The sequence below is a fragment of the Passer domesticus genome, chromosome 3 (assembly GCF_036417665.1).
Source record: "Passer domesticus isolate bPasDom1 chromosome 3, bPasDom1.hap1, whole genome shotgun sequence".
Taxonomy (NCBI): Eukaryota; Metazoa; Chordata; class Aves; order Passeriformes; family Passeridae; genus Passer; species Passer domesticus.
Genome location: NC_087476.1, coordinates 116,038,013 through 116,054,778, shown reverse-complemented (window position 1 = coordinate 116,054,778; position 16,766 = coordinate 116,038,013). Strand labels below are relative to the sequence as shown.

Here is a 16,766-nt window from a genome sequence, read left to right as displayed (position 1 = left end):
CTCAACAGTATTTTGGTAGCATTATATCAACCCTGAGAAGAGACTTAGCATCATCTACTTCACTGTTAAAAAAGTTTTAATATGCAGTTATCCTAAAATATCTTGTATAAACACATTATGATTCCCTGAAATCTTGTGAGTTATTTGATGCTAAAACACCCATAATATGTCTTCTACACAGAACTAATATATTACTCTACATCTTACTTTTATAATGTATTAAATATTTGTGTTTTATCAATATTGTTAACAAAATATTGATAATGAAATACATTGCAAATATTATGTGAATAATAAGACTATGCTACTTCACATATGTTCAAAAGTTTGTCATAGGGATAGCAATTTTAGCTATGTCTTTCAACAGCTTTAATGGGTTTTATCATTTTACCTATATAACACAAATACCTATAAACATTAATTTAAATTGTAAATAATATATATAATTATATATAAACCCTATGGATATTCAGTCTGAAGTTTTTTGACTAGAAGACAGTAAATTGAGGCAGATTCAGATTGTCAACAACTGCTTCCATGACTTGGCTTTTGAAACAAGCCTTGATGAATAATATTGCATAGTTATTGCATTTTCAAAAAATAATTAAAATAGTAATTTTTTTTTTAAATGAAACCATCTAGAATGCTCAACCTGCTGAATTTTACATAGACCTCTGTATTCCTTAGGGAGTAACACTAGCAGTGTTTCAAAAGGGAGCATTTTCAGGGGCAAGGCAATATAAAACCTCTGAGATGGGAAATTTTTGCTGCTTGGATAAACATAATCAAAAATAGAGTAGTAGAAATCATGTCTTCTGTGGTGTTCAACCTGTGCTGATTTGTGCTTTTTGTTTCTTTATCAGTGGATATCAGACTGATATCAGTCTTCTCCTTTCTAAAGATGTTTTTGTTAAAGGTTTTCAAGTTCACCTATCATTTTCATTTGTCATTACACTGGATTTTTCTTTGTCCAGATCAGGCTGAAAATTTTTCTTTCAGTTTTCTCCAAGGTTTTCATAGGGAGGAAGGAGGATTGTTCTGAGTGACACTGGCATGCAAATAAATAACACTGAAACTTGGAAGAGTGTTAATTAAGAATTATTATAACCTGACTGACCTGACTTGGCATCATGGTATCTTGCCAAACTGGCTCTTTATTCTTACGCGTGTCTGATTTGTGTTTGTGGTGTCAAGCTAATGAGCTCATGGAATTGTTTGGCCTAATCCTGCTCTCTTTACACTGCAGAAGTTTTCTGTGAGGAAGAACAAGGAATATCAAAATGAGGTTCACTGGGTATGACTCATGGTGGTTAGTCCAAGTAGTATTTGGTACAGACTGCTATTTTAGTGCATTCAGGTAATGACAAATTTGGGCTGTTGTTTCTTTACCTAAATGAGATTTACATTGTTTCAAGACTGGCTTACACCTGTTGGCTTCAGTGCACATTTTTTGTGATTCTTACCTGTGTGGGGCCAGGGTCCACTGAATCAAATTAGAATGCGTTTAATGATGTAATTAATCAATAATAATGTAACACTCAATTTGCTGTGACTTCTGATCACATTGCCATCCTTTCAGCTCTGCAGAAGAAGAGCAATTTGGGTGGTTGTGAACAAGAAGGACTGGAATCTTAGCGAGGTCTCTCAGTTAAAAGAGAAGCAGATCTTATCTTTATATCCATTTATGCTACACAGACATCAGAAGGCTGTTTCTTAGTGTCTTTGAAGTGAGATGGATCTAACAATTGTGCTGTTCCTCATCCCCATTCCCAGAGGGACCCTGGGCTGTGGCTGGGGCTGTGGAAGATGCAGATGTCCCACCTCAGCCCTCCTTCCCAGCTGGCTGCTGTGCTCATTATCCGGGGTGGAGCACCCCGGTGACACACCTCTGCAGCATCTTGTTTTGGAGTTACCTGGTGGGAGTGCTGTGCTGAGCTGTGCAGCCATATCCTGCATTTAACTATGGGGTTCCATGAGTAATAATTCAGGCAGTTCAACCAAAGTTATTCAGAATATGTAGCACAGGTGATGCAATTACCAAACACACGCTGTGGGACCCCACTCTGTGGCCAGTTCTGCATTCAGTAATTGTCAGTGTGGTTTGACATGTGACCAGCACATTCTCAATATGTTTTATCACACTGTCCTTTTTTGGCATCTTTTTTTCATAAATTGTTGTAATATTCCAAGAAGAATGCCTCGATTATTCCCTCTGTTTCCTGAGGTATGCAGTAGTAGCCACAGTCTGACATTACATTACATTGCATTATTTACAGTACATAAAAGCAATGTCTTTAATGTCCATGTACCAGTAATCCCAGAAGGCACAGGCAAAGTGAGCCCTACTTTTGTAGATATTTAGTTTGAATTTAAGTCTGTCCATGCCCCTGCAAGCTTACAGTTTAGAAAGAGGAGACAAAATGGAAAGGTAACATGGACAGGACAGGTTGAATAGGGGGATTTCCCTCCCCCAGTAGGTTTATTCTTAATGTTGGCATCAGTCTTTCAAACTGTTGGAAGGGAAATTATTGCTGAGAAGTGATGGGAATGGGACAGGAAAGACAAATAGTGGCACAGCAGTGTAAAGAGAAAGAGCAGAAAGAATGAATTTGACTCAGAGAAGCTTTTGGTGACTGACTTCATAGAAATAATACAATAGAAAGTGGAGAAAAAGTCCATGGTCAAATCACATGAGGAGTCAGTCCAAAATTTCCAAATAGGTCGCTGATGTTTGCTGGCAGCTTTTAACTTCAGCTGGAAGAAAAGAGCCTCTTTTCTCCACAAACCAGAATTAATCTGTAATGCTTTTCTCCTCCAACTCAAGTGACTTGTGTTAAGAGGGCAGCTTTGGGACAAGGACCTTGGACTGAGTCCTGTTTGGGTACAGTGGAAGATTTCCAGCTGTATTTTAAAGCGCCATTCACCTCTTGTGTCTGGACTGTTAATTTGCAGTGGGGTCACTCCCAGCTTCCACTACTGCTAGGACATTAATGGTCTAAATAACTGCACCTGCTATGTTAATGAAAGTGTGCAGAAAAGCTCAAGTAATTTAGAAAATTATGCATTGTGTTGGGGTGCCAAGAAGGACAGAAAGGTACAAGTGGCAAGAAGTTGGTCAAAAGAAATAGGGATTTCAGATCACTTGCTGTATTATTGTCACAGTGTTAGCAGTGCTGCTAATGCTTTCAGCATTTTACTGACTGTATTCAGCTTTGTAGTTGAATGTGTTGCAGAGTGGGAGGGCTTTTTGACTAAGAGGCATTGGAATAGTGTTTATTTTTTAAGAAGTCCTTCTTATTATTTTGCTGGCAGGTTTTTAAGATTGTGAGATTTGTTTAAGACCAATCCCTAGCAAAAAAAAAAAAAAAAAAAAAAGTCATTAGGCATCTTTGGATCAAAAAATCACAGAACAGAACTCCGTAAACAATCCATTCCTCGCTCCAGTCTGCAAACATGAATCATACCAATATGATTCCTGATAAATGTTTGTCTAACCTGTTTTTGAAGTCTTTTGCAGCCTCCTCAAGAAATCTATTCAAGTCCTTATTATGCCTACTGGTAAAATAAGCCATTTCTAATGTCTAGTCTAAAACTCCCACCTGCAGTTCACACCCATTACTTCTTATCGTGCCATGCTGGGCATGAAGAACAGCTTAATTCTCTTCCTCTCTGCATCCATCTTTTATGTATTAGATAATGCTTGCATTCTCCTGCATGTGCCTTTTTCTGTGCAGCTGGACTTGGATGAATATAGATTAAAAGAAAAAGAAAAAAAAATCACATTTCTGGCTGAGACAGTCATTTTAGCTGCTCAGGCAGCAAGTGGCTGAAATGGAGGAGTTAGAAAATGCTGGGCAGGGCAGGGTGATTTGCTTAAGGCAATCTGAGGCCCTAAACACAGGGCACGAGAGAGAGAGAGAGGCTGGTGCCTGCCATGTGTTGCACATCTCTCATGACAGTGCCTGCTTGGCATTTCTGTCTCACCTGCCCATGTCTCAGCCTGCATCTCTCACCTGAACTGTGGCCAGGAACTGTAGGTGCTTCTGTGGAGCCTGATTTTCAGGGATTAGGTCAGTGCTTCCATTTTTATTTGCCTCCATTTTTGAAGATGGATAAGAAGAAGTAGGGAATGACAAATGTGGCAGCTGGTAACTGACCCACACTCCTTAATTCAGCCCTCAAATGTCATACTCCAAGATACAGGACATATCCATGAAATACCCTCCTCCTTCTTTCTTCACATCTTACAGGTCCTGGCAAAGATCCCCAAAACTCTGCTGTCCAGAATTATCCCAAACATGAATCCCTGAGTGCTCTTAGCATCTCCTCCAGAGGGGAGGAGGATCCCTTAGCACGGGTACGACAGAGGCTTCCCAAGTATCCTGCAGACATTCCCAGGCACTTAGGAGCACCAGTCCTTTGGCTGTCCACTCTGTCTTCTCCCGAGTGTCCCAGCCATGCCAGCCTTTCCTCATGGATCATTTGGATCACCTATATGGTGATACAGCCTCTAAAATTGCAAGTTCACTTGGTGCTTGGTTTACCTGGTGCTGCCCATGCTTTGGGTGCACAGAGCAGCTCTCCAGTTCTCCAGGTGTGAGACACACACGTGGGTGGGTGAAATCCTCATCTCATGGGGATTTTGGGAGGTGAACAGCATTTTGTTCCTTTGGGGCTGACAGCTGAACAAAGACACTGAGCAGTTGGCATGATTTAAAGCTGTTATTTGCAAATCTGAATAGTTACTGGGGTCACATTTTATTTTCTCTTACTCTTAAATTAAGAAAACTCATGTTCTTCTGCTGGTTGTGTGATTCTGAGAGCTGGGACCTGAAGCATAAGGCTATAATGCTGTTTATAATGCCAAAATATTTAGAGTGAATGGGATTATTATGAAGTGGAGAGGAAATAATTGTTTCTCATGTCACTTAATTTTCGAAAGGGAAAGCCTATGGAAATTTTTCCTCAAGTCCATGAAGTCTAGAATTGCCTCATTCCACTCCAGTAGTGAACTTCACAAATGTGCAGTATGGCAAAATCTTACTTGTAGGCTAAATTTGAAAAATAAATCTCCATTTTGCTACATTTTCTGAAAGAACACAGTTTGTATTAACTCTGATTTTTTTTTTTTAATTGAGGAAGCCATTTTCTCATCTTGGAATAGGAGTGGGTATTAACATTACAGGTATAGGAATTGGGATTAACTCTGATGATATGAATCCCAATTGAAATGAACCTGGAAAAGTCCCCCAAGCATTTTCTGTTGATAACTGTGACACCCAGTGGTTATTTAAAGAAGTATAAAAATGTAGTACAGTAGGATTGCAGTGAACCTAAAGGCTGCACAAAATACTGAGGTTTATGTAATAAATGTGTGCTTTTAGAGTAGTACTCTTTCCTTTGGTAATGTGTTCAGATACTAAATTTAAGCTGCTTTAGGAGTTGTGAGGCTTTAATCCATTAGGTTTATGTTTTGTCATATTTAAAACATATACATACACACATATAAATATATTTATGTATTTACTTGTACAAAGCTTTTTAGTACATTGTGAGGCTGAGTTTATAACTCTGGTGAAACACTGACAAAAAGTAGTTATGAAGTATGAAATGGCTTTTAATTCTTGTTGGTGAGAAGCTGGCTCAGAAGAAGTCTGGCAGATAAAGGAACCTTGTTTCCTCTCCTTTGTTTGCCACTGACTTCATTGTGTGGCTTAGAACAAATTGCTTGTGTGCATGGCTGATAAGTGCTTCAGTCTGTTCATAAAGGTGCAAGGTGTAATTAGTACTAATCTAGGTGGCATTCACCTCCAACCGTTTATGCCAGAGTCAGGAATGATTAAGTTACATGCTGTGTATAATGTCTCATATTTATATTCCAGAGCATAATATTACTTTATGAGCTGTGTTTTATTACAGGGCACTGAATACAGATTTACTCCCATATACCTGGTAAATGAGAAATTAAACCCTATTGTTTAGGGATCACTGACTATTAAATATTTACTCTTGGTGGCATGTTTAAAATAAAGGAATGCTGTTAAAATTCAGAATATCAATGCAGTGGACCAAGCAGCAGGTGCCCATTATAAACAGATTACTATATCTATTGTTTGGGAATGTCTCAGGGAACTGCTGAAGCTTTTTCATACAGGTAGGAAGAGTTGCACAGCAAAAGGAGCAATGTCAGAAGGCATTCCCTTACAAGCCAGGAGATTAGACAGAGCTGCAAAGTCATTTGCTGCCCAAGGCCCTGTCTTGGCTGCATCAGCTGTGGTTATACTGCGTGCCTCAGCAGTGCTCTTCAGCTCCCCAAGTGTGTGTCTTGTCTTCATCCAGAACTGGGGTGACATCTGTATTCCCACCCTTTATTCATCTCTACCCTACCCAGTTTTCTTGCAGGGAAACTGCAGCCAGAAGGGCAGAAATGAGACATTCTGGCAAGTCCAGCCATATCAGGGTGAGGAGAGAACCAAGACACACACACACACAGAAACACAAGCTGAATGGCTGTGCTACAGCATCACTTTGGAAGAACATCAGTATTATCTATTTCACACTATTTCTCTATTTTTATGATCATCAGTGTTTCATATTTAATAGGATCACATGAAATATCTAATTGTCATAAGATCCTTCAATGCTGAATTCAGGATAAAAATACCTTAAAACAACTGCACATGTTGGAGCTTAACTTGTTTATAATGAAAAAAGCAGGGTTTGGATGTTATTACTTGGAATTTGTAACATTTAGTAGTCCTTGTTTCACACCTGCTGCCCAGTCTCTACAAGGACACAAAAAGATGGAAACAGAAGAGTGAAAATGAAGTAATGCTTGATAAAGTGCAGTGTTTACTCTGTTGCTAACAGATTGTCACCCGTTGATGTTAAGTGCAGGATGGAGAGTGCTTTTGTCTTCCAGCTTCTGATAAGAACAAATGTATGTGATAAAATGTTGTTCTAACAGAGGAATATATCCTGATGCTTACTGATATACGAGCATATCTATATCCTTGGCTCAATCCTGGTTTGGTCTCCAGGAGATGGTGAACAGACCTTTTGCTCTTTAACCTAATCCTGAAATACGAATATGCAGAAATTTGGTTTTGCTTGGTGTCCCTCCACTGTTTATTCTATACTCAAATGACTTGAATTCTGGCTGCGGGTCATTGATGCCTACTCTTGGTTTAGTTTTTTGAACTATACATAGCTCATTTCAACCCTTCCACTAGTTTGGCTAATTGATTGTGTTGGGTTTTAGTGTCAAAAAGTTTGGTTTTATTCCTCAAAGACTGGACAATTCATGTTAGAAACCAGTTTGTCTTCTGCTTTGTTTATGGCATATTTTGCTAGCCAGCATAAACAAAGCCTAGGGCAATTTGCCATCCTATTCTAGACAGGATGTCCAACAAATGAAGTGCAGTCTTCTGTTTACACTATGAACTGAATTTGGAGTTTTTTGCTTCCCAGTTCTGTGTTCTTTATCCCAAAAGTGATTTCTTATCCTATGAGGAGAAAACTACAGCTCACAGTGCACAAATCTGCATTTTTAGGTAAAAGATATGCAGTAGGTAGAAGAAATGTGTCCCAATACTTGGATTACAGGAAAAAGAGTATGCTGAGAGAAGAAAGAAGTCTGCCATGTATGTTGATGTTCACCTTAGTTTCTGTGTTGGGAAGAGCATACCTGAAAGACATGAGGAGTGATGTGCTTTATCCCTTCCCACACACTGGGCTTGGCATGCCCTGGAAGAGAGTCTCCCAGTAATTGTTATTTATGGCTGTGATGCAGCACTCCAGTGGCTCATGAAGTGTCTCTGGTGTCTCACTGAAATGGAATGTTTCAGATACAGACATGAATATCATAAAAGACACTTTTCCCAATAAAGCTACACCCCTGCTGATTAGCCAGTGCCCTGAGGTCTTGTGATAATAAGATCTGACTTAAACCTCCGCACTCATCCCTCTGCACGCCTCCCTTCTATGTCCACGCAGCTCTTCCAGCACTCAAGTTCATTTCAACTGTTAAAATTCGTCTCCTCACTCTCAAGAACATCGAGGTCTGGCTCTTTGCAAGTGGTGGCTGCTAGACATGCAGATTAATTTAGTAATTTCAGGGAGAAAACACGAAAAGGAGAGAAAGAAGAGAGCTTAGGGGTGGAAAAGGAGCAAGAAGGTGGCTGCAGGAGCAGCCCCACAGCCTGGTGGTAGCAGGGTGAGCCACAGTGCTCTGTCGGGAGATCAAAACAAGTGGATCCACCCTCATAATCTTCTTCTTGCACAACCCCTGGCATGGCTGTGTGTGGCTGTGTTTCACACTGAAAAGAGGTGAATAGAGGACAGACCTCTGACTTAAATAACATTTAGAGGAGATAGAAGTAAATTTTTAGACAGTCCCTGCAGCCAGCTTACTGAATAAACTGACAAGTATAAAGGATGTAGTAAGCAAGTTGGTTTTGTATCAGGGTGGAACTTATTTAATAGTTACCAGACCAAACTCCTGCCTTCTGGTGTTTTGAATTCTGAAGTATGAAAATAAAATGTGTGAAGTACAAAATAGGATTTCTAGATGGTGGGAGTGAGCAAGATTTTATTAAGGATGTTTGTTTAAATACTGCTACAGGAGATGTAATACAGATCATAACATCTCACTAAGTCACAGGAGTTCAAGAGTTGAAAATGGCCATTTAAAACTTGTGTGTATAAATAAGTGTCAGGGAAACTGAATAAATTCTTTTCTTTTGAAGTTGAAAAACCTTCTCAGACACTATAAATGACAGAAATTTCATCTTATTCACCAGTAAGCCTTTCCAGAGCAGTCAGTGACTCACAGATTCAATGTCAGTCCTAAAAGCCTTCCAACCTGAGGAGAATATGCAATGATGAAGCATCCTCTGCTGCACAAATGCCTGAAGTACAGCATAATGCTGTTTTAGCACCCATGATTTCAGCAACACAGGCACCAGTCTCGAGTCACTGAACACCCCTGTTGTGGCAAGACAGGACTGTCCCTTTTCTGTAGAGTTTTTTGTTTAGGTTTGTTTTTTGGGGTTTTTTTGGTTGTTTTTTTTTCCATCTTCAAGCACAGATAGCCAAGGGAAGAAGTAACTGACTGATTGATTACTTGTGACTACTGAACGAAGGCGCCTTTAAAGAAATATCTTTGAGCTTAAGCAGACAAAGTCATCACTTGATAGCCTGTTGATTTGCAGAAGGAAATCACTTAAATGGATATTCTTCCTGGAAAAGTCCTGTTTGCTGCTTTGCAGAAGTTCAGATGGAGCACTGTGCTTTGCTTCATCATCCCTTACATTGTGTAGTATTCCTGTAGGAGTGCAAAGAACGGGCAAGAGACCAACAGAGAAATTTTCAGAAGTTAGTGATATAATATCTTGGCCATTGATTATAGCAGGATTCAACCCAGCTGTGCTGGAAATGTGCTCTGTTAGTTTGGACAAGCCATTGCACCCATTGGCACCTCATGGTCTTGTTTGATTTAGGACAGAAGGTTCCCTATTAGCTTAAGCCAATCTGAGACTGTACTGCTGCCAAAGGGACATTCCTCCCCCTCTTACATCAGACCAGGCACCCACATGACCATACAATAAACTGATCCATCTGAAAACCAGCCTGGGGTGGGGGGAAAGAGGGAGACATTACTTTTTTAAGTCAGAAAGTTGAGCAAGAAGCCAGAAGGTTGCTGGGGCTTATGAAAGGGGTGGAGTGGCAACAAGGATCTAGGGGGATGGAGAGGTGAGACCACCACCTCTGAGGCAGTGGGATTCAGCAGGTGAGTCTCACTTGAAGTCCCTTTAGCATGCAGTGTGGCCCAAGGTTTGCTCTGGAGGGAGAAGCAGGTTGTGCTGCCACACACAGCACAAGAGAGAGGCTGTGCTTCAGGTTAGCTCTGGGCTTGTCCCTGTAGGTGCCTGCTGTACTGGGTGTGCTCCTGGAGTGTGTCCCTTCCACTTTAATTGATAACACAAACTTGTGTAGATGCACCCAGTGTGTACCTGGGGACACCACTGGCACTCATGTTTTTTGAGATGTCGAGATGCTCCCATCATATGGAAGTATTTAGAGTCTGTTTAAACTCTCCTGTCTGGGGGTGAGAGGCAGGAATATGGCAGAGCTGGTGTTGAGCAAGAAAAGACAGACCACAGGGATTTAGTCTGGTTTTATCCCCACAAGAAAATGAGTTTTCTCTGTGGTTCTGGTTTGAAGCAATGGAGATGTGCCAAGGCTGCAGCTCAGCTCTCTGTGTGGCTCCTGTTGGCCATGGTGCACTCAATGTTTTTCCTCTTTGTGGTCATTCCCAACATAGAGCTCTGCTCTTCTCAGCTCCTGGGTGCTTCACCAAAGCAGTCTGTGAACTCTCACTCTAGTTTAAATGTGCCTTTTTGAACAGCATCCTTAATTTGCCCTTTGGGGGTGTTTTATGCAGTTCAGTGTGTTTAATCACTTACTCATATTTTTCATGGGTCACTCTGGTAGTAAAAGACAGCAGGGGGCACCAAATCTGCATAATTCTGTTAAAATGCAACATTTAGGTCCGTGCTCATAAAATTTAAGTTATTAGGCATACTTTCAGTTTAACAGTTACTATGCATACCTTCAATTTAACATCTGTCATTTCATTCTAGCACCGATAGTTTCTAAGATATCTCCTTGCTTCTCAAGAGTTGCAGTGCTGGAAGTTGGGGTTGAATTTTCCCAAAAGTATACATTTAGGCCAGCAGCAGATTTTCTCCTGCCTGTTAGCATCCCATTTCCTTCCCTGCTTAGTGCTGTAGGCTCCAGAATTCATGCCCAGGAAGATACTCTCTCTAATACTTAATTCAGGAAGCTGTTTGTATTAGCAGAATTGGATTAACTGAAGGCTTTGCTTTTCAGCTCCAAAGTATCCTGATATTTGTATTGTGAAAAGATTTTGTGCTGAAATCAGTGTTGGACTAGCTAAAGGACTTCTCAATGGCCATGCAAAATGTTTTCAGGCCCAGAATAACCGATGTAGCTGCCTCTGTTCTTTTGGAGAAACTGGAACTCAACTGTCTTACAGTTTTTTTAAGAAAAAATCCTCTGCAAAATAAAAGTGAAACACAAAATATATTCTCTAATGGTACTTTGAGTATTGATTTAAAAGTAATCTGTGAGCATGGATTCCTAAATGGAGTGGTTCACACTCATGAGACAGCTGTGGGTACACTCAAAGTAGTAAATCCTATTATTTGTGTATATAACACATAAGTATCATTTGTACTTTGGAAGTGCTTCAGGGTTGGATCCTCATTTGATAACATGCAAAGAAAAGTAACATTGCAGTTTGACAGACGCTTTTAGAAATCTATTAATTGTGACCCACTGGTAGTGTACTTCTGTAATGCACTCAAGCCTTGCTGAGATGGTCATCACATGATTTTTTTTTTCTGCCCTGCATGCCCAGTCTTGGATTTCTATTCTCCTAAATTTAAAATCCTGCTGTGAAAAATCAGACCATAAAGAACAGAAAGAGTCTCTTCATCTAAGAAGAGAACCTAGGTCTGAGATATGACTGCTCATCCTGTAGCTTCTGGTAAAGTCATTTTAGTGTCAAATTCATAAAATAATTTGGTTATTTGAATTGTAAGTTCAGCTGTGTGGCTGCATGCCTAAATAAGTAGCATTTCCAGACTTATTTATCTGCTTTAAATGTAATCACTCATTGGATAAAACAGGCAAACAACAGACCTGCTAAGCTTTCCAGAACAGCATGTTCTTAGAGGCAGTTGCTATTGTTTCAGTCAGCAGGAAAAGAACATCTCGTCAGATGACCAAGACTCAGGTGAGAGCAAATAATGTGCATATTAACAGCTTGGTAAGTGTCTAACAGCACCTGTCCTGCCCTGTGCTGGACTGATGGCACACGCTCCACTGAGCTCTGCATGCACAGTCCGTCCAGCTTTTTGGAATTCAGTGACTTGGGCAGATCTGAAATGTTAAAAGCGGGAGCTAGAAGTGTGATTTCCTCCAAGGAGATACAACTGGATTACTCTTCATGATTGGTTTACTGAGCATTTTCTCTTTGGGTTCACAAATCTTGTATTTTGGATTTTGTGATTTCACAGATTCACTGACCTTATAACATTATTGTAAAGAGAAGTACATTGAATATTGGGAAGAGTACTAATATTGCCATAATGGGGATTGCATAAATATCTTGTGTAGGTAGACTCTCCATTGCCATTGGTTTCTTTGGAGAAAATTTACACCCCTGAACTTTTGGCTTCTCACAATAGCAAGTTAAAATAATGATTTCAAACCCGTATTTTACAGTCACCTGTCAAAAACTGTCTAAGACTATAAATAATAGATTTGTACAGTTCCTTAATCATCTGTAGGATTTCTGTGGTTTTTGTGTCTCCATAGTTCTTAAACCTTGTCAGCTGGAACATCTCTGGAAGCATCCAGGGTCAGGCTGGGTGGGCCTTTGAACAGCCTGATGAAGCAGAAGATATCTCTGGATCTGTTGCATGACAGATCTGAAGGTGGGTTATGGAAGCATGGTTTGGTTGGCATTTTTAAATTACCATTAACATTATATAGGGAACATGCAAATTCAGTGATGTATTCTCACTTTCATTTCTTTGTAGTTTTTTTAACTCCTAATTTAAGTTGCTTTTTATAGTTTCAGACCATTACATTTTACCCTGTCTGTGGTGGATAGAGAATATTGTATTTCCACGATTGCTACCACTTTACATTTATGTTTTCATGTGTGTCTGCAGAGTTTTCTTTTGGTGGAATGAGTTCAGTTCTTTCTGGCTTATCTCCAAGGCCAATAGCTTTAATATCTCCTGATTTATCTCAAATGTGTGCATGCAGCTTTCAAAAGTGTAATGTCCCAAAATGTCACATCTTCACATCTTCAGTGCTACTTTTTGGCTTATGCATCCCAGTACAATGTTTTCTGTTTTCATTCTGGATTGGTTTCATTCTGTTTGTTCCATTTGTGAAAAAAATATGCAGTTATTTTTCTGAGTACTGCTGCATGGTGTTGGGAAAATGCAGCTGGTTTTATAACCATGATTCATCATCAAAATGAAAGGATTCTGCACATGGGACTTGCAGGATCCCACCTCAGGTCTAGCACTAGTCAAGACTTCCATTAATATTTTGGATAACATGGTAGAGATGATTATTAAATAGCATCCAGCCATCAGCTGCAGAGGATCCCTGTGAAAGGGGAGGATGTAAACTGAGAATCATCATGAGAGTTCAAGAAATCAGTGTGAAAAGTGTACACAACAAACTAAAGTGAGAGCTACTTCATTTAGGTAGGAATAATTAAATACACAATAGTAAGAAGGGGAACAATCAGACAGCACTGTGAAACATTTCAGAGCTAGCATATATGGCTTTAATTGCTCATTATTTTTCCCAAGACCTATTAGTTTGTTATAGAAAGAAATTTGTTTAGTTTCACACAAATTCTCTTTGATTAATCATTGGTCTTTGCTATTTTTTATTGCACTCTTCTAGATACTTGTTTAATTTAAATCAAGAGGAAAAATAATGAAATAAACAATAAACATGCCAAAATGTTGACTCTTCTACAGCTATTTGTTTTTCTTAAGATAGTTTTTATCTTTACCCGTCTTCTGGAACCTCATCTGTCTTTCAGGATTTCTCAAATATGTAGTCTGAGATTACAGCAACTTCTGAAATATAAACCAGACTGGAAATATGTGCCAGCCTCCTTAAATAGACTCACTTTTCTGGGGGACATTTCATGCATATCTCAGACTGCCTCACTATGTTCCATAGTATGTAAGAAACATTTTTATTGCTGTCAAAGATAGTAAAATATTACTTTTTGTGGAGAAGCACATTTTCACAGTATATAGAGATGCCATAAAACTTGCATATTGAAACAGAATCTCATTGAAGAAGTTGTATGGACAGAAGGGAGAATATCTGCTGCACTTGTGAATTTGAGAAATATTCAGATATAAAGTTGTGTGGCAATCCACTTTCACAACATAATGTGACAGTAAATTCAGATACCTCAGATTTGCAGGGTTTGGAAGGCACGTATGATGTTCAGAGACAGAAGACACTAAAGTTAAGAAAAGAGACATAAAATGAGTTTATACAACTATGATCTGTGCAGCTTTGGACTGAAATACAGTCAGGAAATTGCTCTTGGTTTGTCTGGAGACACCCCCCAGTTTGGTTTCACACCTTGCCTCAGAATTCAAACAAGCTGAATGTATCTTTGCCTTGCAGCACTGTTAAATTAGTGTTCCTACAACTGGGATTTCTAAACTCAAAGTTATCTTTTTAAAGAAGACCCTGGCTGTGTAGTGGTGAACAATGGAAGATTTCATGCAGTTTCCATGTGCTTTTGTAGTTAAGAGTGTATTCTTATTGATTTAAAATAAAGTCCTACACCTGACAACAAAGAATACTGATAAATACAATCAAAGAACTGCAAACAGTCTAATGTGTTTGGGTTCAGTTCAGGCCTGGCAACCCTTCAGGATGAAATAATCCATGTAGGATGATTCTGGAGTGAGCAAAGGCATGGAAAGTCCTCGGTGCAGTCTCTGGATTTTAGTGTGGAGGTTCCATTTGTTGGAGCAGAAGGATAATTAAGTTTTTTGTTCCTCTTCGCTTGCGCCAAGACGATTAGCAGGGGAATCTCATACTTCTGAGTTTTGCAAGGCAGACACTTTTCTGATAAGAATTGAATTTGCTCATTTCAGTCAGTCTGCTTAACAGCCATCAGAGCCAGCTCCTCCCAGCACACCGTGCATGCTCAGCTCTCTTGGCTCCTCAGGTGAGCTGTTTCTTAGCAGGCACATCAAACTCTTTGCTCAGCTACTTAAGGTCATTTGCAGTAATTCTGCCTTCCTTCCTTGGGATGCACTACTTCCTCCTCTTCAAGGTGAGAGGAGTTCAGAAGGAAATTAATAGAAACTCATATTGGGTGTGAATTTCCATTTCACTGATTCACACTATTCTTGCTGGGGACACTTCAGTGTGAAAGGAAAAATAGCTTACAGTACTTTCAAAGCCAGATTGCTTTCTCCCAGCAAGACAAAGTGGCCTTAGTGGGAACTAGGGCAGCTAAGCTGCAGTGCTTGGAAATTTACACCCTAATTATCACAAATTAGCTTCTCCATCCGGGCCAGAACAAATATGTGTAGAAACTCAGAAGGTTGTCCAGTGTTTTACCTTTTCCTACAGGATGATCTCCACTGAGTGCACGTGGGTCATACTGAGAGCATCACAGTGGAAAACCCTTTTGCAGTTCAAATGAGCAAAAGTGCTTTCTGATTTTCAGTTCCCTGAAAGTTCAAAGTACCTCTCAGAAGGCAGCATGCATGTAAATTACAGCAGTAACTGATGGATTGGAAACACCTGTACTGCTAAAATGTCGTATTTGCTCCCATTTCAAGCCTGAGTCCCTCAGCTTGGCTAGCTTGGCTTAACTCAATAGCTTCGCTTATGTTAATTGCTTCAATGGACACAGAATTATTGTCACTAAAATGAATGCTTCAGAAGCCAAAATAACCCCTCACTGGAATAACTGTTGAAAAAGTTTTTTTCTTTTAGAACACTATGTCCTCAAAGAAAACCTACCTGGCATTCATTTGATTTTGAGAGTTGCTTTACTTGCAATCCAAAGCAAACTGTTACAAAATGTCTTTGGGAAGAAAAAAAAAAGTTAATTTCTGTTATGTGTTGTTTCACAGAAGTTTATAGGTCAACAATTTATGTAGCCCAGTCAGCAAGAAACACACATATAGCATCTACTTCTCTGAATCAGAGAGCTGGCTGATGTCAAGGTAATTACATTGATATAAGGATGTTGTAGGTTCAAGGAGATGAGAGCTGAGTTTCTCTACAGAAGAACTAAATGCCTTGAACAGAGAAGAAGACTGTGTATGAGTGCGTGTGTGTGCAGTGCTTGTGAGTCATGATAGTTTCTAAAAGGCTGTTTAACTTTCTGAAGTTGATGTGAGTCATAGTTCTCTTCCCAGGTAATGACTAGTTAAGATCCCATTTAGCTCTTCCATTTCTCTAGTAATCTCTGAGACCTGTGTTTTCATTGATCTTCCAGTGAGCAGCTGCTTCAGAGCTCTGAGTGACATGTGAAAGCTTTAGGAAACAACACAGATCCTTCCATTTGGAGAGCACAGATGACTAGAGCTGGAACCTGTCACTGCTCAGCCACTTTTGTCACATTGAAGTGACAATTGGTTTAACAAAAGAAAGCTTGTACTAACTGTTTAGTGTAGGTACAAAACATACAGGATTGGGGAAAAGGTGACTTTGAATGACACAATAAAAATAGGCTCAAGGGCAGGTTTTTTACTTATGACATCAGAAATTATTTTTCTCCTAACTATTGCTTGAGTTAAACTGAGTATTTCAGAGAGCATATGGAATATATTAAAGATCTAGACCCAAACTTGTGTTTTAGGGAAGTTTATCTAGACTTTTCAAGGTTACAGAAAGAAAAACAATCACAGAGTGGGTCAGGTTGGAAAGGACCACAGTGGGTCATCTGGTCCAACCTCCCTAGGGTCATCCTAGAGCAGGTAGATTGTGTCCAGATGGTTTTTGAATATTTCCAGGGAAGGAGACTCCACAAGCTCCCTGGGTGACCTGTTCCAGTGCTCTGTCACTTGCACAGTAAAAAAGTTCTTCCTTATTTGCAGGGGGGGGCCTTCCTGTGTTCCAGCTTCTGCCTCTTGCCTCTTGTCCTATTGCTTGGCACC

At 39.7% G+C, this 16,766-nt stretch overlaps 1 long non-coding RNA gene across 3 annotated transcripts in view; it reads left to right on the top strand.

Annotated features, from left to right (window-relative positions):
• LOC135297648 (uncharacterized) overlaps positions 1–16,766 on the top strand; it is a 32,359-nt gene that overhangs the window by 9,505 nt on the left and 6,088 nt on the right. The window contains exons 1-2 of one of the 3 annotated variants that reach the window (XR_010359574.1): positions 594–11,572; positions 12,406–12,524. This is a non-coding gene — a long non-coding RNA (uncharacterized LOC135297648). Of the gene's footprint in view, positions 1–593; positions 11,822–12,405; positions 12,525–16,766 lie in introns of those variants that run through there. The other 2 variants (XR_010359572.1, XR_010359573.1) reach the window with 2 other exon arrangements.